The sequence below is a fragment of the Heteronotia binoei genome, chromosome 10, assembly GCF_032191835.1.
Source record: "Heteronotia binoei isolate CCM8104 ecotype False Entrance Well chromosome 10, APGP_CSIRO_Hbin_v1, whole genome shotgun sequence".
Classification (NCBI taxonomy): Eukaryota; Metazoa; Chordata; class Lepidosauria; order Squamata; family Gekkonidae; genus Heteronotia; species Heteronotia binoei.
This window is the reverse complement of record NC_083232.1, coordinates 83,676,038-83,698,017: the sequence shown is the minus strand read 5'-3', so window position 1 is coordinate 83,698,017 and position 21,980 is coordinate 83,676,038. Positions and strand designations below refer to the sequence as shown.

At 45.3% G+C, this 21,980-nt stretch overlaps 1 protein-coding gene across 6 annotated transcripts in view; it reads left to right on the top strand.

Moving 5' to 3' along the window:
* The window catches only part of GLI3 (GLI family zinc finger 3), a 580,106-nt gene that overhangs the window by 413,541 nt on the left and 144,585 nt on the right, over positions 1-21,980 (top strand). The window lies entirely within an intron of this gene.

Genomic DNA, 21,980 nt, shown 5'->3' with positions numbered 1-21,980 from the left:
AGTCATTATAAACAACAATGGTGATAGTGGACAACCTTGTCTAGTACCTTTGCTAATTTTCATATCTTCTGTAAGTTCTGCATTTATACATAACCTTGCACTTTGTTCAGAATATATTGCTTTTATCGTTCTTATAAAGCTTTCTCCCAGCTCCATTTTTTCCATTACTGCGAAAATGAAGTCCCAGTTTAAATTGTCAAATGCTTTCTCTGCATCTGCAAAGAATAATGCTGCTTCTTTTTCTGGATGTCTTTCATAATATTCAACAATATTTACAACAGTTCTAATATTGTCTCTTATTTGCCTTTTGGGAAGAAACTCTGCTTGATCTTCCTTTATAAAGTTTATCAAGTGCTGTTTAAGCCATTCTGCCAAGATTCTTGTATATATTTTATAGTCATTATTTAAAAGCGAAATTGGTCTATAATTTTTTACATTTGTGACATCTCTATCTTCCTTAGGTATCAACGAAATAACAGCTTCCTTCCATGTGTTTGGTATTTTCCCTTTTATTCTTATCGTATTCATCAACTTCTGCAATTTTGGTATTAACTCGACTTTAAAGGTTTTAAAATATATAGCTATATATCCATCTGGCCCAGGTGCTTTTCCATTTTTCATTGCATTGATTGCTGCTTCAATTTCTATCTTTTCAACTGGATCATTCATAACTTTTTGCATATTTTCAGTTAAGGGCTCTATTTTTATCTTTTGTAGATACTCATCCATCTTCTCTTTCTTTATTTTAACACCTTTAAACAATTCGGCATAATACTTAAAAATTCTCTTTTTATTCCCTCTTGGGTAACCACTTCTCTTCCATCTACCACAATTTTATTAATAATTTTATATTCCCTCTTTTTCTTCAATTGCCAAGCCAAATACTTTCCCGGTTTATTGGCTCCCTCAAAGATTTTCTGCTGCAGTCTTTTCAAACTCCACTCCAATTCTTTATTTAACAAATGTCTCATTTGAGTTTGTAATATTTTAATTTCCCTTATAATTTTCTTTTTCCCTGGCCTTTTTCTCAGCTCCCCTTCTTTTTTCTGTATTTCATTTTGAATGTCCAACAACTGTTTTTCTTTTACTCTCTTATCCTTATTATTCAAAGTGATCAACATTCCTCTCATTACTGCTTTATAAGCATCCCAGACTGTCTGAAAATCTATATCCTCTGTGTCATTCATTTGGAAAAAAGCTTTAGTTTCATTTTCTAGGTATGTCACTGTTTCTTTATTCTGTAGCAAATCTTCATTTAATCTCCATTTTCTTAACTTCTTGGACAATTTTGTAATCCACATTATTGAGTTATGATCAGCCCCAATTTTAGGTAAAACCTCTATTTTCCTTGTTATAAGACCTAAATCTTCAGTTCCCCACAACATGTCAATTCTAGAAAAAGTTTTATGTCTTGCTGAAAAAAAAGTATAGTCCCGAACTTCAGGGTTAAATTTCCTCCATATATCCTCCCAATTTTCTTGTTTGACAAATTCAAAAAAAGACTTTGGCAATTTTCCTTCTTTCCTATTGTCTTTTTTCCCTCCAGACTTGTCCAATGAGTTCTTAACTGTTCCATTAAAATCTCCCATTATCAAAACTTGGTCATAAGTCAGTTCATCAAGCTGTTGTATGTCTTTAAAAAAAACATCCTTTGCACCATTAGGTGCATACAATCCCAATAACAACGTTTTTTTCTATTTAATATTGTTTCTACTGCTACAAATCTTCCATCTTTATCTTTAAACACTAATTTTGGCTCCAATTCTTGTTTAATATAAAAAATCACTCCCCTTTTCTTCTGTTCAGCCAATGAAAAAAATTCTACTCCCAATTGTTTATTCTATAAAAAATTATAATCCTTTTCTTTAATATGCACTTCTTGTAAACAAATTATGTTACAGTTTTGTTTCTTAATCCAATGAAATGTTGCCCTTCTTTTTCATGGTGAATTTAGTCCATTTACATTCCAAGACAATAATTTGTAATCCATCATGGTACAAATTCTTTATTTTCTTCATAAAATCTGCGCATTTCCTGTGCATTTGTAATTGTGATTCTTTTCCCCTGAAGTTCAAAGCTCAAACCTTCAGGTATTATCCATCTAAACCTCATTCCATTGTCCCTTAATTTTTCTGTCAATTTTTTATATGTTCTGTCATTTATCACTTGCCTTGGCAACTCCTTCATAATTCTTACTCTGCTGCCACCCACTATCAATGTCTTTTCAAAGTTTTTATTCATGATCCTTCCCACCATTTCCGTTGTCATATATCTTATGACAACATCTCTTGGTAAGTTATTTTTCTTGGCATAAAGTGAGTTCACTCTATACGTATAGTCATACATGTTTTTAGTCTCTTCAGGATCTTCCTCTAAAAATTCTGCAATTATTTTTATTATATATTCTTTTAAATCACCATCTTCCTTTTCAGGTATTCCTCTCAGACGTATCTGAGTCTCCATCAATTTGCAGTCATGGATTGTCACTTTTTCTTGCATTTTCAATAAGGTGGAATCATATACTTTCATTCTCCCTTCTACCTCCTGCACTTTCTTAGATGTTTCCTCTGTTTCCTTTCTGAGATCTTCCATATCTTTTTTAATCTCTTCAATAATTTCTTTTTTTGATTCAGTAATCATCTCTCTCATGTCTTTCATCATTCTGGTCTCCATTGCTTCTACTTGGTCCTGCATTTTTTCAAATGAAGTAGCCCTTGTACGGGGTTGCTTATGTTCTGACATTTAAAAACAGCAAAAATTTGGACCTCACTAATTTCAAATTCGACTGTCAGATTCAAAAGAGCAGGACTTGCCTTTTATGACAAGCCTAATTTCGCCGTCCTCAGAGCTCCCAAAGTCAAGATATTAATTTTTAAAGTTTTTAAGTTTTTCAAAATGGCGGTCGCGACTTTTTGCTGCTCTTTACAATTTTTTCCCCTTTTAAAAATGTCTGAAGTCCACTCAAATAAAATGTCCAATAGTATTTACCTTCTTATTCTCTTCTCAATTAATTCCAACAATTTTTAATGTCCCGAATACTTTAAAACAATATTTTAATTTTGACCTCCAAGCAATGGCCGCCGATGTTTCTCAATGGTATTATATTCCTAGAGTAGGTTTTCCATCCACTACTTCCTGCTTTACTTGCCACCAAATCTCATTCTTGCTGGTAAGGAGATCTAGCGATACTTGACGCACTTCCTGTGTTGCTTGAATGTGCTGCAGGCCTGTGACGATGGTGCTCTTTTTTTCAAAACCGCAAGTAGACCAAACAATAAATTCCTTTCCACTTTTTAGCACTGTCCTTTATAATTACAGAGTCCAAATTTCACCTCTTCCTCCCTTCTTCCAAACTTTCTAGATTTTCATTTTCCACCTCTTAAATTTATTCCATTAAACTGTAAATAGTCCCGGAATGAAGGATAGTAATCTGTACCTTCTCTTCCAATTATCCAAGTTCCCACCTGTCTTGCATAGCTTTAAATGTTTAACAATGTTCAAGAAGGTTAGGATTCTGTCGAGTTTATGTCAAATAAATGACTCTGAAAACTTCTGCAGATGATGAAAATGCAGTTCTTCACAGAGACCCCTCAAAGCCTCAAAGGAGCCCCTTCCCCTGGGACTCCCTTTTAGCCAAGGTAAATCTCCTCAAAGTTTCCTGTGCATATTTTGGACTAATCTCTGACTGAGAAAAGTAGGCAGTAGGCATTAACTTGCCTTCCACTACCCCGAACAGAAGTTCCAGCCTGCTCCCGTTATGAGAAGCAGCTCAGCTCGACATTTTCCTCCCCCGGAAGTCCCCAATCATGTGAATTCTTAACTTCATTTTTTATTCGGATTATTACATGTATTTGCAGTTTTTACCCCCACTCCAGTTTACAAATCAGTAAAACATGAAAGTACTTTCTCACACACTTCTTAAGAGATGATCACCTGATAAACACTAATTTTAAGTTTGAAACTGTCATGCTTGCCGAATATTGTACAAGCAGTGGCATCCATTTGTTGTTAATTTAATGAAACAATGAATTATTAGATATGGAAAATACTGGGAAAAAAAACATTAGAGAAGTTTGAGACTCGCATCTTTAGTACCAGAACCTCTAGCTTGGAATGCTTTTCTGCTTGAAGCCTTCCTGGTTGCCTGCCTTACTGTACTTTATTTCTTTTAACCCATTTTTAATCAGAGGGTTAACTTTTTACCCATTTCACGATCTGCTTCTAGCTTGAGGACTGAATATTGTTTTATACTATTTTTATGCTTATGGCTTGCTTGATTATTTCTGTGTTTTTATGATTATATTGTATTATTCCATTGTGATTAACCTCAAAGGTTTCTGGAGAGATGGCATAGGCATTGTCAAAATAAGTACATACGGGGGGGTGTTCAGTTCAGTTCCTTCCCTATCTGTAATCGGGCAAAACTAAGCACTAGATCTCCCCCTCTCCCCCAAGTGACATGAGAAGTCTTCCCCTTGAGAAGGTTTTTAGACAATGAGTGTTGTAGCTAATACAGAGGTGGTAGTGGAAAGTGCTGTTAAGTCACAACCAACTTATGGTAACCCTGTAGGGTTTTCAAGGCAAGAGGCATTCAGAGGTCATTTGCCATTGCCTGCTTCTGCATAGCAACTCAGGACTTCCTTGGTGGTCTCCCATCCAAATATTACAGGAGTTATTTATTATATATCCTGCCCTACCCAACAAGTAGGCTCACTTTTTGGTGTGACGTTTTTATACTGGGCTAGCCTGGGCCATAAGCCAAACTTTGTGTGTTGAGTATTTTAAAAAAATACAGCCTGTCTACTTGTGAAGATGTTGGTATGCCTTTAAACAGAAGGGGAAGGGAAGAGATAAGGGTTCTTACTTGTCCAGACATATTGGGAGCAGGCCAAGCACCAGTGGTGCAGCTAGCATCTCAGAGAATTACCTGGCTGGTGACTGCACAAATCAGGGGGTGATGACAGGCATAAGTTGCCCATTGTCATCCTCCATGCCACTGATCTCCATGACACTACTTGTGCCTCAGTTGCTTGGGTGGAGAAACAGCCTAGCACGTCAAGCAAAATGTCCATGCATGCTGCTGTTCGGCACACACATCCAGGGTGCTAGTACAATTCCAAATGGTGATGAAGCCACTTAACCTTTGATTGGTAGCCTGTGAATTTGGTAAGTCAGTAGTACTCCCCATGCACCTATAAGATTCAAATGTGTCACTGATCACCATCATCGTTCATGAGCCAGTACAGCTTCAAATAATGCTTGTCAGTTATGGTCCAATACAACTTTTAATTTCCAGTAAACTATATTGTCAGTAGCATGACACCGTATCTTATTACTTGGTACCTTCAGACCCCTTACGACAGATATTCTGTCTCACTGTTTCTATTGGCATCATGTTTCCAGACTAGCCAAATGCTTTGGCTGCCATTTTCAAACAACTCCTTTCTAGAATGCACCATTATTTTCAATTCTTATTCTCCCCTCTCTCAGGTAGTTAATGATTTATTCAGTACAAAAATATGTTGGACTGAAATTTAGGTAGTGATATGGGTTCAAGGAGTGATACTGCTTACGCTTCAAGATAGATTACAGTAAGAAAAATTATACTGGGCAGAATAAGCCTTCAGGAAACCAGACTTGCAGCTATACCCCCTGCCCTGCACACATACAAGTAACATATTTATATCATTTTCCAGTCTGCTTCAAGCCAAGCTCTCTCAATAGGTGCCCTTTCATATAGCTGTTTGAAGATTATTTCCATTTAAATATTCAGAGCTTTTCAAAGACCCCCCTTTTTTCCACCTACAGGCATGCAGAATTTACTGCTTACCTGTGTACAGAAGAGTTCTAATTCCCATAGTAAAACTGATTCTACCAATTTAGTACATTATTCTCCCTGTCTCCCATTTAGCATGTTACTTTCCTGGCAGTAGAGTACACAGCACTTAGCAGCTGGTTTGTGAAACCATCAGTCAGGAAATTGTATGATAAATAGGGGGTAGCCAGGTTTAGTGGCACTTTATTCTGCTTCAGCAGTTTTAGCTTGACTTTGGAAAAATCATCATGTGGTGTTTTGTCAAGGGCTGCAACAGGAGATGACTAGAACACTAGAGAACTTATTACACATACCGCTTGAGTTATGATGTTCAACAACTGTATTGCTCATGTGTAAATAATAAACTCTGAACTGGATAATTATGGTGAATGCCAGTTGTATGGGCTTCTCCTCATCATGAAGGGTAGATGTAGACAGCTCTGTTACAATGATGGAGCACTTTGCCTTTCTCTTTTCCTCTCCTCAGAAACTCAAATAAGTTACAGCCAAGATTGAATGAGGAACTTAATGCAGGAAGATTACCCCGAGGTGCTTTTTGAGAAAAATACAATGGGGTCTAGAAAGAGGCTTGGGCAAGTGCCCACCACTGTTGCCATCTTCCCAAAGTGAAGGCATTCACTCCTCCCCATCCTTGGTGTCTTCCCACCCCTCCTATCCACCCCCCAACTTCCCACCCCCCTCCCAAGTACCACCCACCCCCAAACACCTCTTCCTCTCTACCCGTGCACTCTTGGCACTCCATTAGACTGGTTCCTCAGGAGGAAAAGGCTGGTTTGGAGGGTGGAGTCTATGCCATTGTGTACCTGAGGTCCCACCCCTTCCTCAAACCCCACCCTCTCCAGACACCACCCCTTAAATATCCAGGAATTTCTCAACCTGCAGTTGGCAACCCTATCTACTCCTTCTCAATCAACCATCAGCTTACCTTTATCTGCCTCTCTTACTTCAGCTTTCTATCTCCTCCCCCCTCCCTCCCTGCAGCCTCTGCCTTGGAAAAGGATAGTCTTTCTCTGCAATGATGACCAAAGTGGCTTATATCATTCTCTTCTGCCCCTTTTGAACTGAACAACAACCCTGTGAGGTAGGTTGGGCTGAAGGTGTGTGACTGGTCCAAAGTCACCCAGTCAGCTTCCACAGCAAGAACCTGGATCTGGCAAACCCCGTTCTGAAGTGCTAACTCCTATGGCACACTGACTGTCATAGCGGGGCTGCTGCTGAACAGTAGCAAGCAGCCAGGCCTAGCCAACCTTCGTTGGAGCCTGAAGATCTCCTGGTATCACAACTGAACTGCAGACAACACATCTCTCTCTCCCTGGAGAAAATGACTGCTTTGGAGGATGGATTGTATGGCATTATATTCAACTGAGGCCTCTCCCATTACTGACAGAACCAAACTTGGTCGCTTAGTAACAGCCTCTCTCTAGCAGCTTCTCTAGTGGCCCAATCCTTGTCTGTCCCTGGGGCAAGGTTGAGGGAAGGAGGGAGTGGCATGAAAGAGGCGGCTGCCAAGGCCTCTGAGGAAATTCTCCTGGCAGGGCCAAGCCTTGCTGCTTAGTTACATTATCACCTTCAGTCCCTGTCTCTCTGCCGTCTCCATGTCGCTGCTGCCTACTTTCTCTTCTGAATGCCTCAGAGAGTGGGTAGGTGACAGTGGGCAGGAGAGAGGAGTGGACTCAACCAGTGCAACGTAACCGAACATGAGTAGTGGTTGACGTGCCAGTGGTTGATGTGGTACACATCATGAGCCAGTGGGAGAGCCTGGAAGTGCCAGCACACTGCACTTATATATATATGGGGTGTGTTTCAGGGCAAGATAATGTTTAAAATTTCAGATAATGCTGTCATATGCCCATAGATACATACAACAAATTGTAGTTATTCAATGGCCGCCTTATAGGAATTAACAGCAAACCTGTTTTCAGGGCTTTTTAAAACTTGGTGCACACTAGGAGCTATGGTTTTTCAGCCATATACAGAAGGTGAACATTCCTTGGTGTCATCCTTCCATGTAGAAATGTTGCAGTTTGTGAAGTGGCCAATATTCTTCCATGCATGAAAAATGTACATCATACTGTTGGGACAGATACCTTTCAGAGAATGCTACCTTTTTCAAAGGATGAAATGAATACTCTTTTAGGGACCGTTATGCCACAGGTTGAAGGCATGGTTTCATAATCTGCTATGTGAACTTGTGGAAATGAACATGGTAAGTAACAGTTAAAAATTTCAAAGAGCAGGCAAGCCTGATCTTGTCAGATCTTGGAAGCTAAGCTGGGTCGACTCTGTCAAGTACTTGGATGGGAGATCTCCAAGGAATACCAGAGTCAGGACACAGAAACAGGCATTAACAAGCCACCTCTCTGAAACATCCAAACTCCAGTAGGGGCCACCAGAAGTGGACCATGACTTCCAAGCATAGACACACGCATGCACATTTGCGCGCACACCCCCCACTCCTGTTTTATAAAAGATTCAAAGAGGATGTGGGATAAAATATATACAAATTTTGCTTATTGAATACAAAAAGTTAATATAGTGGGGGTGGGTTTTGTGGTCAGAGGCTAGCACTGCAGTTCTCCTAAACTGTTATATCTTTCTGTGTCAGAGGGCTTAGAAGGATGTCATGCTTTTGAGGATTGCACTGTAAGAGAATGAGCCTTAATCTGGCCGCTCTGTGGTTCAGATTTTGTGTGTGCCATAAACCCCCTTAATGGCCTTAAACCTTAAGTAGCTATTTAACCCACCCTACCTCTCATCTACAATACAGGGCTAATAACACTGGCTGCTTGCTGTAAGGAGTGCAGCAAAATAATGTGCATGAAAAAGCACTGAATACCGCAAACATAATTCTTTGATCTTCTTCGTGGTCTCTGTGCAGTCCCACACATGGGTTTTCCTATCAGGACGAACCCTACCTCGGAGATTTTAAATAGCTAGCCTAGGCGTTATTTTTGGCGCGCACTCCCTCCCGCTCTGGGGAGCAGGCATCCACTGCGCATGCCTGTAGCGCGAGGGAGGCGCCCAACCCACTCAGTTTCTTTCCAACCGCCGCCCGGGATAGCCCTACCTCGTTGCGCTCCTCACTTACCTCAGATATCTAGCCTTCGTTTTCCTCAACAATCTTCGTCAGCAAGTAAGTCGCCTCCCCTACTGACTCCCCAAGGGGACGGCGCAAGGTCGGCAGCTTCAGTGGCCATTGCTCCCAGCAAGCATAAGTCCGGCGATGCCGCGAAAGCCGGCGACGGCGCGAGAACGTCAGAACAAACGGCCGCGGCGACTAAACCAAAGGGCGGGAAGCACGCTAAGAAACATAAGCATTCCGACCCGAAGGGCCAGAAGGATTCGAGAAAACCGTCCGATCCGAAGGCTCCGCGGAAACCGACAGACCCGAAGGACCCGAAGATTCCGAAGGACTCGAGAAAATCCTCCGAACAACAGAATGAGCCTGAGACGCAATGCGAGCCTTCCACTCCCGGATCCGACACCCAGGAAGTGACCACCCCGGCTACGGAGTCGCCGCACCAGCAGACGGAAGAAGTTATTCCCATTCCGTCCCGATCCCCTTCCCCGCATGGATCCATGCTAGACCCTGCGCTGGAGCCGATTCGAGACCCGCAACAGTGGACTCGACACCACATCAATCCTAGATCGTTCCGCGATATGTCGAATCCCATCCAGCACAAACATGATGCTTACAGGTACTTCGATGCGCATCGGTTCCCAGCCAGGTCTCCCAGCATGGAGAGATATAGGTACCATCATGCGCGTTTCCCGGAGAGATCCCCTAGTAGAGGGAGGGACCGCCATCGCTACAACCCGAGATCTCGGTCCCCATCCATGTCCCCGAGGCGACGCCATTATGCTTCAAGGTCTCCTTCCATCGAATCCCATGCATGCTGCGGATACCATCATTCTCGGTACCGAACCGATTATCACATGAACCCATCCAAGGAAGCGACTCCTGTCCAACGGAGCAAGCAACCACCGAGACAGCCGTCTCCGACTCCTTCCACTTCGACTTCTAAACCTAGGGGTGCGATTCCAGTGGAACCCAAAAGCACGACTCCAACCAGACCGGACCTACCTGAACCCGAACCTGACTCTGATGCTGAATCCGAAGCTCAATCATCGGATTCGATACAGTCCATGTCCCCTGGGTCCCCTGCTTCAGATATCGCCAAGCCCGCGGATTTGTCACCTTCCGAAGGGGCAAAGACATACCTGGACTTGATTGCCAATATGGCCTCTGCACTTAACGTAACTCTGACTTCGGATGCACCCAAGGTGACAGACGTGGTACACGACCTGGTGCACTCAGATTTACCTGCTGGTTCCTTTCTGCCGATGCTGCCGGTACACCTAGAAGCCATCAAAGAAGCTTGGGACAACCCAGCCTCCATTCCCCCGACTTCAAAACGAATCGAATCCCTTTATAGGATCCAAGCACCGGATTCGAAATTTTTATTTAGCCATCCAGCACCGAATTCTCTGATAGTGCATTCATCTTCTAAAACCAAACAGACCCGCCACCCGGTACCCCCTGAGAAGGAAGGCAGGAAGTTAGATACTCTTGGAAGGAAAATGTATTCAATCTCGACGGCAACTGCCAAGATCAACAATTACCTAGCATACTTCGCCGCGTATTCCCACAATATCTCCTCCCAACTGAATACGCTAGTCTCTGCCCTGCCTGAGCCCTCCCAGAAACAAGCCTGCAAGCTACTTCAGGAGCTCAACAGGATTTCAAAGCAACAGATAAACACCATCCGTCACTCTGTGGGGTGCACTTCCAAGGCGATGGCCGCCTCCATTGCCCTAAGGCGACATGCTTGGCTTCGATCCTCTTCGTTGCAGCCTGATCTAAAATTCAAGATAGAAGACCTTCCCTTCGATGGCCAAGGTCTCTTTAATGCCACAACGGACGATATACTGTCCACCGTGGATGACAGCCGCAAACGAGCGAAAAGATTGGGGGTAGCCCAACAGCAACAACAACAACAGAGCTATAAGCCCAGATCATGGAAACCAACCCCCTTCAAACGTTCCAGATCCCCTCGACAATCTGAATACTGGAAACGTAAAGCTCCTCCTCCAAAGCAATCCTTTAACCAGAGACAGCAGAGACCACAACCACCTAAAAAGGCTGCATCTTCATCGAAGCAGTCTCTTTGACTTTCTACCTCTACCACTTCAGCACGTCTCCAGGCTTCTTCCATTTCTCGACAATTGGCAACAAATAACCACAGACAAATGGGTTCTGAACATTATTTTGAGGGGCTACTCCATAGAGTTCCAAGCACCACCAAAAAGACATCATTTTGTTTCCACTCCCCCATCACCTTCCCTTCAGGAAGAAATAGACACCTTAACAGCCAAAGCGGCTATAGAGCCTGTCCCAGTCCAGTATCATCGGACAGGTTTTTATTCCAGGTACTTTCTAGTCCCGAAAAGGGATGGGGGACAGCGCCCGATTCTGGATCTAAGAGCCCTAAACAAATTCATCCGCCACAGAAAATTCAGAATGATCACCTTACAATCGATTCTGCCATTAATCCCCAGAAACTCCTGGATGGCACTGGTAGATTTACAGGACGCATACTTCCACCTGACAATACACCAATGCCACAGGAAGTTTCTGCGTTTCGCCGTTGGCAACAACCACTACCAGTTCCGAGCTCTGCCCTTCGGACTTTCCACGGCACCACGGACATTCACAAAATGTATGGCGGTTATTGCAGCGTACCTCAGGCAACGCGGCGTTGCAACCTACCCATACATAGACGATTGGCTCCTTGTGGGAGCTTCAAGGACACAGTTGATGAAGGACATTTCCATCACACTTGCGCTCCTAGCAAACCTGGGCCTCCAGGTCAATCATCAAAAGTCACACCTTACCCCAACTCAAGACATTCAGTTTATTGGGGCTCGTTTGTGCACCACGGACCACAAGGCGTATCTTCCTGTGGACAGGATATCCTCCATTCAGACGCTGGCCACACAAATAATGCAACAACCCAAACAAGCGGCCTTCAACATTCAGCGCATGTTAGGACTTATGGCAGCCACAACGGCAGTTCTGACACACGCAAGACTACGCATGCGAACCCTACAAATCTGGTTCGTCCGCGCGTTTCGACCCCAACACCAATCTCAAGGAACGGTCCTCACTGTTCCGAGCCACATCCTCCCTTCGCTCGAATGGTGGACAGTTCGAGCTCACCTGCTTGCGGGAATGCCCTTTTTACGGCCAAGTCCATCAGCAGTGGTTACAACAGACGCCTCGAGATGGGGCTGGGGAGCTCATCTCGACGTACTCACGGTCCAGGGGCAATGGACACCGTACGAACAGTCGCTCCACATCAATTGCTTAGAGCTTCTAGCTGTTCACAGAGCGTTAAAATCGTTCCTTCCATCTCTTCAAGGCCTACACGTACAGATCGCCTCAGACAATGTGGCGACGGTTTTTTATATAAACAGGCAAGGAGGGACAGCATCCACCCGCCTTTGCAAAAGAGCAATGCACCTGTGGCATTGGAGTATTGCCCATCAGATTCACCTCACTGCGGTACATCTTCCTGGCATACAGAATGTTCAAGCGGACAGACTGAGCAGATATTCCATCAACGACCACGAGTGGTCACTCCACCGGTCATACCTTCTGCCAGTATTCCGGAAATTCGGAACTCCGTCAATAGATGCGTTTGCTGCACCAGACAATGCACAGTGTGCGATCTTTTTTATGAGAGGTCCGCCCTCACAACAGTCTGCAGGGGATGCCTTCATACAGACGTGGACCGGTCCACTACACTTCCTCTTCCCTCCCTTTCCGTTAATAACACGGTGCATACAGAAAATTCAACTGGACAACACAGATTGCATTCTCGTGACGCCATGGTGGCCACGTCAGCCATGGTTCACAACCCTTCTCCTCCTGTCAGAAAGCACTTACCATCACTTCCCTCTGGCACACAACCTCCTGTCCCAACAGAACGGCAGGGTTCTGCACCACGACCCGAACAGACTTCGCCTGACGGCCTGGAGGATATGTTCTCAGACTTTCCTGAAGGAGTAAGACACGTTCTCCTTAATGCAAGGAAACCGTCAACAAGGAAGTCATATTCCATGAAATGGAAAAGGTTTTCCATCTACGCTACCAAGCATAATTTCAGACCCTCCTCGGCTTCCATGCCTCAAATCTTAGCATATACACTGCATTTGTCAGAAAAGGGCCTTACGTACTCCTCTCTGAAGGTGCACCTGGCAGCAATCTCAGCTTTTCACCCGCATGTACAGGGTCGAACTGTCTTCTCACACCCTGCTGCGAAATCCTTCTTAAAGGGAATCTTACATTTGCACCCACCACTACGGCAAATGTATCCTAGCTGGAGTTTGTCACTAGTGCTTAGCCAACTAGTAAAACCACCTTTTGAACCTATGGCTACGATACCACTTCACCTCCTCTCATGGAAAACGGCTCTTTTAGTTGCACTCACCTCTGCTAAAAGAGCAAGTGATCTCTGCGCGTTCAGAGCGGACTCGCCTTACACCATGTTTCACCATGATAAGGTGGTGTTACGGCCAGATCCCGCTTTCTTACCGAAGGTGGTCTCCGCATTCCATCTGCATAGAACCACTACCTTACCTGCCTTTTTCCAACGGCCTACGGATAAGGGCCAAGAAGCTCTACACTGTCTAGACGTGAGAAGAGCACTCGCCTACTATATAGATCGAACTGCATCGTTCCGCACAGACTCCAGACTTTTCGTGGCCTACGGCCGCCGTCATAAGGGAAAAAAGATATCTACGCAGAGACTATCAAAGTGGTTGGTTGCTGCTATAGAGCTGTGCTACAAGCTCGCGAAGCAACCAGTTCCATCTGCCATAAGAGCTCATTCTACAAGAGCTTTGTCAACGTCATCTGCCCTTGCCAGGGGTGTATCCATGGAGGACATTTGCGCTGCTGCCGCTTGGTCTTCCTCCTCGACCTTCGCCACGCACTACGCTTTGGACGTTCGTGCTAGGCGGGATGCATCCTTTGGACAGGCAGTTCTTCGCTCCATCTTTGACTAAGAAGCTGGTCCGGGCTTGGTGAGTAGTTACTTACCTTATAGCCTATAATGTGCTGCCTATGTTGCACTAACCTTTGCACTATTTTTTCCTCCAACTCTAGTGCCAGCACCCACCGCCTTGCAGATCAGCTTATCAGTCACCCATGTGTGGGACTGCACAGAGACCACGAAGAAGATAAACAGGTTACTCACCTGTAATTGGTGATCTTCGAGTGGTCATCTGTGCAGTCACACACGCCCGCCCAGCCGTCCCCGCTGCTGGCTACTTGTCTTATATATCCGCGCTCCTATTATGTCAGCGGCGGGGAAAGAAACTGAGTGGGTTGGGCGCCTCCCTCGCGCTACAGGCATGCGCAGTGGATGCCTGCTCCCCAGAGCGGGAGGGAGTGCGCGCCAAAAATAACGCCTAGGCTAGCTATTTAAAATCTCCGAGGTAGGGTTCGTCCTGATAGGAAAACCCATGTGTGTGACTGCACAGATGACCACTCGAAGATCACCAATTACAGGTGAGTAACCTGTTTTTATTGTTATTTAATGTGTATATTTGCTATTAAGTATCATTGTTTTTTATGGCTGCATAAAAAGTGGAATCAACAAGTGAAGCCTGGCATAGAGAGTGGAAATCTTTAACTGAGGGCTTCTTAGGCACTTATTAATACTGTAGAGCCACTCTTCAGGAAAAAAAAAAGATGCAGCCCTTCTTTTAATTTCTGGTCTGTAGAATTTTATAAATCTAAGTCCATTGAAATTAACAGTTCACTATTAAAATATTTTGCTTAAATACCGAGTGGGAAGTCTGCATTCAGAATGAAGAGGATTAAGTTTGTTGGAATGATGCTTCATTTGCTGTAAAACTTTCTCGGTGCTTTGCTCAGGTGACATCCCTTAATAGTGCTCTGTTTTTAAGGATATGCTTGTTCCATAGAAACTACTTCTGAAAGCCCCTTAATATGCCTGTGTCAGTAATATCATTTTGGCAACCCAAGTCTTGGACAACAGGATGGGATATTTGTCTTTGGAGGCAATGGATACAAACAGCCTTTTATGAGATATCATGGCAGTTATGGTTAATGCTTCATCTGGATAATCCAAATGCCATGCTCTTAAGTAAGACTAAGGTACCTACTGATCTCTCATAAAAGTAGTAAATTACAAAGCCCTTATTGCTCTGGAGTAATCCTGGTGCTGTGCTGTATACTTCTTTGGTTTGTCACTGAAACTCCTCCAGATTAAATAGTTGGTGGATTGTAATCTCTGTGTCCTTTTTTTTTTGAACCTCCCTCCCTCCCTCCCTCAGTACATTCCTTCCTGATTTCAGACTGCCCTGTGACCTCCAGGGTTAGTGATTGATGGGAAAAGCTCCACATGTACTGAAATGTCTGTCAGCCGTGTGCTCCTGTGAGTCTCTGTAATTTATGCTGAGCCTTCTGGAAGCTGGTGGGGGTTGGTACCGCTGCAAAGAGCTTTCCCATATGGAGTGCATTCGGGACCAAGGCCTAGAATGTTTATGTTGTGTGGAGGAGGGGGGAAGTGGGTAGAGGCATTAGCCATTATTAGTGTAAATGGTACGTTGTTCGCATTGGCAATCTACTGCAATTTTCTAAGACGAAGGATCAGTTAAAAACTTGTTGGCAAAGAAAGTGGTGTAAGAGGCAGAATCTAAACAATTAGGCATTTTTAAAGGGAAAAAAGGACCTTTTATGGCAACTAGGAACTGGTTCGTCTTTTCAAAAAATCTGATGTGATACGTTGCAATATCTGTTTATGGGAGTGCTCTAGTAATGTGAAGATTATAACCCATGAAAAATGTAACTATAGTTGCACATATTGGCTTAGTTTTTTTTTAAAGTCAGCACTGTTAAAGTGTTTGTTTACCTTTTAGAAATTTCTGTATGGCCTTTCTCCCAATACAGGGGATTCACAAATCATCATTAAATCAGAATACAAAAACATTAAAATCCATTAAACATTTTAAAACACCAATATAAAATTGAAGAGCAACTTAAAATTGAGCCTGGAAGCAGGCAGCACCCAGATTGACTCCTGGGTGGCCAATAACAGGAAGGGAAGAAAGGGTAGCAGGAACTTACACCACAGAAGCCTGAATGACTGATTTTGCATGGTACATAAAAGACAGGAGAGAAGGTGCCAGATAGATCTCCCTCAGGCGGAGAAAATGCATCATATTTTTAAAATTGTTATATACTGAATTGCTGTTCTGGTTAGTGTATTGTTTGGAGACTATTACATTGTGTTTTCTTACATCCACCATGTTGGGAATCAGCTTTAAGGGCTTCTGAATTAAAACTGCTTTCTTCTACATCTGTGTTTTGATATCTGTCCTCAACATTTTATGGTTGGAAGGGTAAATCGAGTTTGCACATGCTCTGTGTAACTGAGAGATATTTTCCACCCAAGATATTACAAGGAGCTGAAAGCGGGGGCTAACAGAATAAAACATACATAAGAAAATTGTCTTCAAAACAATTAAACCAGCAAAACAATTAAAGCCAAAGCTAACATAACAAGGATTAAAACATTGGACAGGAAGAACGGATCACTGAAGGAAAGTCAAACAAAACAAAAAAGTTGGCAAATCATGACTATGCTGTTATATAACTTTCTGTGGACACTAGATAGATGAGCAGTATTGGGTGTTGGGCAGGCTTATTAGTAGCAGTTGGGAGAAATGATTACATGGGAAAGGATGTTTGAGGAATACACTATCCCCGTGCATATGGGAGCTGGTAGGTGAGGGGGTGGGATTTATCACAGATGGCCAGTCTTCAGCAAGGATGCTTGCTGCCTTTCTAACTTATGTAGCATCCCAAGGAATGCTGATACAAAGGCTCACATTTTCCCACATCTACACTAATATTGTGCAATACCAGATCAGTGAAGCACAAAACTGCATATCTTTGTGAAGTGTAACAGGAAGAAGTTGACCTGACTTGTGTAACAGAAACATTGCTGGATGAAAATGAAATGGTGTGTCCATCCCCAATAATAATGACTGGTTATGCAATCCTCCACCAACACTGTTCAGCTGACTGGGAAGGAGGTGTGGTTATTATCCCCCAAGAGTCTTTCATCTTCTGCAAACTTCCAGTGCAAACTCTCACTGGCATTGACTGTTTGCTCCTTACATTATGGTCTAAGGGTAGATTAGGCATTCTTTTTGTCTACTGGCCACCCAATTCCCCAGTGGGCAACCCTCTATGATTTGCCAGAGGTGCTGTTGGATGTGGTGCTGGTGTTCCTAAACTTTAACATTTCACATCTAGGATACCTTGTCAGGACCAGCCAAGGATTATATAGCATCTTTGACTGCCTTGGGTCTCTCAAATTGTGACTGACCCAACACATGAAAGAAGTCACACCCTGAACTTAATGTTTTGTACTGAGCCTTTGATGGAAGGTTTGATTTCAAGGGTGGAGATTTGCCCTGGACTCACCACTACTTACTGAAAGCATGACAGGGGCCCCAGTTAAAATGGTTTACAATGGATTCCAGAATGCTCTGGGGGATTTTAGGATTCTGTTGAGACCACAGTTGGAAGCATGGAACATGAAACTCCTTGAAGCTATCACCATAGTTGCCCCTCATTGATCTCTTCTGCCTGTGGGACAAAACCCAGTTCCCTGGTTTTCCATAGAGCTGGGTGACCTAAAAAGGACTGGGAGACAGAACAATGCTGATGAAGAGATTGTACTGGATCTGACAGATCATGCTATAGAAATTGTAAGACTTACAAGCGGTGGTGATGATGGCAAAGAAAGGTTACTTCTCTACTTTTATAGCATCAGCTACTTGACATTCATCCCACTTGTCTAAGATAGCTCAGTATCTCCTGGTGCTTAATCTGAAAATTTACTGTCATAGGCACAGACAATTTTGCCAATTTTTTTTGCTTGAAAAAATATCAAGAATATGCATTGATCTGTATGTTAGCTGTAACTTAGGTACACCAGAAGAAAGACCTAATACATAGCCTGGTCTATTAATAGATAATTTTAAAAGTTTATGTGATGGATGTTGACAAGATCTAGGGATCTGTGAAAGCTGTTACTTGTACTGTAGACCCTTGCCCAACCCGGCTGCTAAAATCATGTAAAGACTATACTAACAAACCCTTAGCAGCTATAATAAATCAGTCTCTAACTCAGGGCACCTTCTCTTGCACACTTAAAAAGGCAGTAATCCATTTGCTACTTTAAAAAAACCACGCCTTCAGAAAATGATTTGACCAGTTATCACTTGGTTTCTAATCTATCCTTTCTGGGCAGAGTAATTAAAAGAGCAGTAGTGGACTAACTCCAAGTCTTCTTGGATAACCCATCTGCTCTAGACCCTTTTCAAGTCTGGCTTCAGGCCAGGCTGTGGGACAGAGACAACATGGCCAGTTCTCTTCTTCAGTGATTATCAGTGGAAACAAGGCTGTACCACAAACTTCTGATTTGGTATTAAGGGGCCACAGGCTGGAACCACACATAGCTTTGTCAGAATTCAAATTGGGGTTGTGCACACTTTGATATATTCACACTCCATTCTCGAGCATGATGTCAAAGGATGCTGGCTCCTCCCAGGATGTCCAGGAGGAGCCAGCATCCTTTGACTCGTCATACTTGAGAATGGTGTGTAAATATATCAATGTGTGCACAACCCCAATTTCACTGAAGAAGAGCACTGGATTCCATTATAAAATCACAAAAATGGTTACAGTGGAACTTATGGAATTTTGAACTGCTGATCTTCTTCGTGGTCTCTGTGCTTCACACTCATGGGATAGTGCGCCTGCGCCGATCCCCGAATCGGTAACTGAAAAAGCCCGGGATTTTTTTCGCGCTCGGCGCCAGTGAGCATGCGCACGCGACCCACTGCGCATGCCCACCAGCGCCCGCGCGACAATCCCGCCAGTTCCTCCTTTCTGACCGCCGCGCTAGAGAGGTTCACTTTCTGCTTCCCCGGTCGGTGAGATTTTTCCTTCTCTCGTTTTTTGCCCGTTTCGCTGTGTAGATAGTTCCTTAGTTAGTCATAGTGTATAGTTAGATAGTTAGATAGTGTTTAGTAAAAAAAAAAAAAAAAGCGTTTTTTTCCGTTTGTCTGGCGGCCTTGCCCCTTGGGGCGCTCCGCTTTCGCTTTCCCCCACTTTTCTCTCAGTCGTTTTTAACTGAGAGTTTTTTCTCGGGCGGCTGCTTATGGAAAGTCGCTGGGGGTTTTTCAAGCGCTGTCGTGCTTGCGGCAAGAAGATCGCCCCTCCGGACGGCCATTCCCTTTGCCTGCTGTGCCTTGGAGAAACGCACAGGGTAGAGTCGTGTCCGCATTGCCTTCGGTTCTCTAAACAGACTAGAAAGAACCGCGCGGCTCGATTATCGGCGGCACTGACTGAATCGGCGCTTCGGCCTCATCGACCGATGGAGTCATCGGCACCGAAGTCGACCGACACCCCGGCACAGGAGCTCGCATCGGCCGATGCCGCTCCGATATTGACTTTGGATCTGCCGGAGGAGCGTGGCGCTACAAACCGTTCCCACGAGGGTTCGAGTACGCCCGCTGAGAAACGCCGAGAGGACTCGGGGACCCGAGCTCCTAAGAAGGCGAAGGCGAAGTCGAAGGAGAAGCGCAAGCGACCCCGCACTCCTTCCCCGTCGGGCGATGCACCGACTTCGACAAAACCGTCAAAGTCGGCGCGGGTCTCTCCGATTCGGAGTCCATCAGTCCGTCGGCTGTCGGCGTCAGAGCACGAGCCTGAGATCGACCTCACACAACGGTCCTCATCTTCCGGCTCCCGTCGGCGGTCGATCAGTGATTCGGCGTCGGAGGTGGATGCTTCGGCACCGGTCGTAGACCCGCCGTTCAAGCCCCGACAGAGGCGAGAGCGATTTCCCGTTCTCCAGCGCTTCCCGATACCACCATGGGAACAGCGCAGGTGGCAGCCTCCCTACTCCAGATACGAATCCGTTCGTTGGTACCCCGACGACTATCCAGACTGGGAGCAAGCGTCGGAGTTTTCTTCGATGTCGAGGGTTTCACATCGATCCCGAAAGGCGTCGGCATCGGTTTCGGTTCCCCCAGACCGTCAGCTGGTTCCGATCGAGACCCCGCTAAGACCACCGCTGACTCAGCTTCCACCTCGAGAATCGACCCCGATGTTCTCGGAGCACTCTACCCAGCGAGACTCCTCTTCGTCGGAGTCGGAAACTGAAGAGCAGGAGTTGGAACCCTCACCGGGCCCCCAAACGGCGGAAGATCTCCCGATTTCGCCGTCGGAGGATCTTAAGTCTTACGGAGACCTCGTGAGGCGAATTGCTGCTACCCTCAAACTGCCTGTAACTCAGCCGGAGCCTGTAGTGGATGACAACGTGTTTGACATCATGCAACGCAACACGTCCACTGCAGTGGCCCTGCCGGTCACCAAGGTGATCCTTCAGGCCATCAAGGAACCTTGGAAGAAGCCTTCTTCGACACCGGTCTCTTCCAAACGGCTGGACCATATGTACAGGGTCCAGGAGGCAGGGGCCGAATTCTTATTCACCCACCCGCGTCCGAACTCGGTGGTGGTCTCATCCTCGTCGAAGGCCAGGAAGGTGCATTCCTCCCCGCAGGACAAGGAGGGCAGGAAGATTGATGTCATGGGCCGCAAGGTTTATTCGGCGGGGGCTCTCGGCATTAAGGTGGCCAACTACGCTGCATGCATGGCCAGATATCAGTTTGCAGTGTGGGAACAGCTCTCCCCCTTCCTCTCCTCTTTAAGCGAGGATAAGAAGACGGCGGCAATGAAATTGCAGAGGGAAGGCCTCGTTGTGGCCAGACAGCAGCTGGCCGCGGCGAAACATATGGTTGAGGCTTCAGCCAAGGCTATTACTTCGGCAGTTTGCATCCGCCGGCACTCCTGGCTCAGGTCAACGGCACTCCATCAGGACACCAAGACCTTTATTGAGGACTTACCCTTTGAGGGTGATGGACTTTTCAGCGCCACAACTGACACGGCGCTGCAAGAGTTTGACAAGAGTGTCAAGACGTCTAGGAACTTGGGTGTCCAGTCGTCCTCCAAGTCCCCTAAATCCAAGCAATGGTCCAAACCCTGGTCCAAAAAACCGTACCAAAAGTTCTCCCCGGAGCAGTGGCGTCCTCGTTCTCAACAGCCCGAAAGACCATCCTACTCCGGTAACGGCAGAAACCGTTACGGGGGCCAGCCTTCTAATAAGTCTAAAGGGGCCCGGCCACAGAAGCAGGGGGTTTGACTTCCCGCTGGCACGCGTCATCGCTCCCACTGTCGACTCCTCCATCCGTCTACGCCCTTTCCTGCCTGCCTGGGAGTTGATCTCCACAGACAGGTGGGCTCTGTCCATCGTCAAAGAGGGCTACACAATAGAGTTTATTCAGACCCCAGACCAGTCCGTGGTAGTTACCACTCCCCCTTCCCCACCTCTGCTGGCGGAGGTGAACAACCTCCTACAGAAACAAGCCATAGAGGAAGTTCCATTGGAGGCCAGGACAGGAGGTTTTTACTCCCGCTACTTCCTGGTCCCCAAACGGGACGGGGGCCTGAGGCCTATCATGGACCTTCGGAGTCTGAACAAATTTATTCGGTACCAGAAGTTCAGAATGGCCACGCTGCAAACAATCCTGCCCCTCATCAATCAAGGGGACTGGATGGCGACCCTGGATCTCAAGGATGCCTATTTTCATGTCAGCATTCATCCTGCGTTCAGGCGTTTCCTAAGGTTTGCAGTGGGTGCTCGGCATTTCCAATTCAGGGCCCTGCCCTTTGGACTGTCTACTGCCCCTCGGGTGTTCACGAAGCTGATGAGTGTGGTGGCTGCCCATCTTCGTCTGCAGGGAGTCGTCGTCTTCCCATACATCGACGACTGGCTTCTTGTGGCGAGGTCGAGGGAGAGTCTAACAACTCACATTGCTATCACTCTGCGTCTTCTCGGCACCCTGGGGCTGCAGATCAACCTGGAGAAGTCCCATCTCACTCCTTCAAGGACAGTCCAATTCATAGGGGCTCTATTAGACACACAGCAGCATCGAGCATTTCTTCCTTCGCAGAGAGCGAAGGACATCATCG